This window comes from Galeopterus variegatus, unplaced genomic scaffold, assembly GCF_000696425.1.
Source record: "Galeopterus variegatus unplaced genomic scaffold, G_variegatus-3.0.2 Scaffold13943, whole genome shotgun sequence".
Taxonomy (NCBI): Eukaryota; Metazoa; Chordata; class Mammalia; order Dermoptera; family Cynocephalidae; genus Galeopterus; species Galeopterus variegatus.
In genome coordinates this window covers 24,085-25,840 of record NW_007740054.1, presented here as the reverse complement: position 1 = coordinate 25,840, position 1,756 = coordinate 24,085, and the positions used below count along the sequence as shown (strand labels likewise).

At 56.9% G+C, this 1,756-nt stretch overlaps 1 protein-coding gene across 1 annotated transcript in view; it reads right to left on the bottom strand.

The window, feature by feature from the left end:
* The window catches only part of LOC103581790 (sarcosine dehydrogenase, mitochondrial-like), a 25,345-nt gene that overhangs the window by 571 nt on the left and 23,018 nt on the right, over window positions 1-1,756 (bottom strand). The window lies entirely within an intron of this gene.

Below are 1,756 nucleotides of genomic sequence, written 5' to 3'. Positions count from 1 at the left end.
GGATATATCGTCAACACATTTTTAAGCCAGCACAAGATACTATTTAGGAGAATATGAAATTTTCCCTGGATTCAGAGAGAATTCAGAGTGTCTGGACAGACTTATGGATGGCCAGAAAGGATTTTAGATTTTGTCTAGCCTTTGTGCCACAATCGAGGAAAATGAGGCCCAGAAAGGGACCTCCCAGAAGGCTGGGGCAGCATAGGAAGCCAGGCTGCTGGCTCCCAGCTCTGCTGGAGGCTGTGGTCCCCAAGACCCCTGGCATTTGTGGCTGACCACGCTCCCACCTACCGCCCACCTGCGAGGCTCACCATGGGGCAAAAGGCAGCCACCAGCCCTCGCCTCTGCAGCCTCACATCCTGCAGCAGCTGAGTGACACCCCCTAGTTTCTGGCCAGGGAATGGGAAGGCCACCATGTCCTAGACTCACACCACCCGGGAGTGTGTGGCCTGGGCCACTTTGAGGGACATGATCAGCAAAAACTGTCACATGGACCAAAGCCTCTGCTCTCTTCTATCCACACCTCTCTTGGGCCCTTAGGAGAGGGTGGTGGTCACCAAGGACAGGATTCCCTGGCCAGCACCTCACCACCACCTCTGCTGCACCTCATTCTTCGACTCCCTGCCCACGGCTGCCCAGTGGCTCCAAGCCCCCCAAGGACAGGACAGGGTCCTCCCAACACGTGTGCACCTGACCTCCAGCCCCCAGAGGAGGAAGAGGGTAGAGAGGCCGGTGCTGCTGCGGTCAGTGCCAGTGTCGGGGTTTGGGGATGAAAGCTGTTCACTCAGGCATTCACCCCCGTCCTGCCCCGGTGGGCCCCACAGTGTCCAAGGACATGAGCCCATAAGTGATCCCACAGAACCAGCCACGTAGCCCTTGTGACAGTAAGTCTGCATGCTCTGAGACCGGCTCGTCTTCCTAAGGAGTGAGGCCGCAGGCGCTGGCTCTCGGCTCTCGGTGCGGGACGAAGGGATGGGCTTCTGCTGGGCTGGGGACAGCATCTCCCTCACCACCCAAGACACTGCTCCTCCTGACCTGCCAAGGGGGCAGNGGGAGCACCACGTCTGGCCGGGTAACTGGCCAAGCCAAGCTCGGGAGCCATGCGGCTCCCCACTGGGAATCTGGCTGGCCTGGAAGCAAATATTTGGGGAGCGAGGACAGCTGGTCTGCTGGACAATAATTTCTCCCCATCCCCCTTCTTCCTCCAGGAATCCAAGGATCATGGAAGCCTGGGACACATCCAAACATCTCAGAGAAGATTACTGTAAAACAGCAGCAACGCTCAGCTGGGATCGCCACCCGGTGTGCTCTGCTGTGAGTGCGGCCTGGTGGCGGTGGCAGCAGGCGTCTCGCTCTCTGTCCTCAGGCCGGGGTCTCTGTCCTTGCCCGTGTGGCTCCCTGTGTCTCCTCTCGACCAGGAGGTCTCCTGGTTTCACAGGCACACACATTCCTATCCCGCATCTGGTTGGCTGGAATCCAGTTGATCTCCTAGAAACACTTGGCCCAGCCCCACGCCCCAGCCCAAGCATTTCTTCACATTGACGGATATATCGTCAACACATTTTTAAGCCAGCACAAGATACTATTTAGGAGAATATGAAATTTTCCCTGGATTCAGAGAGAATTCAGAGTGTCTGGACAGACTTATGGATGGCCAGAAAGGATTTTAGATTTTGTCTAGCCTTTGTGCCACAATCGAGGAAAATGAGGCCCAGAAAGGGACCTCCCAGAAGGCTGGGGCAGCATAGGAAGCCAG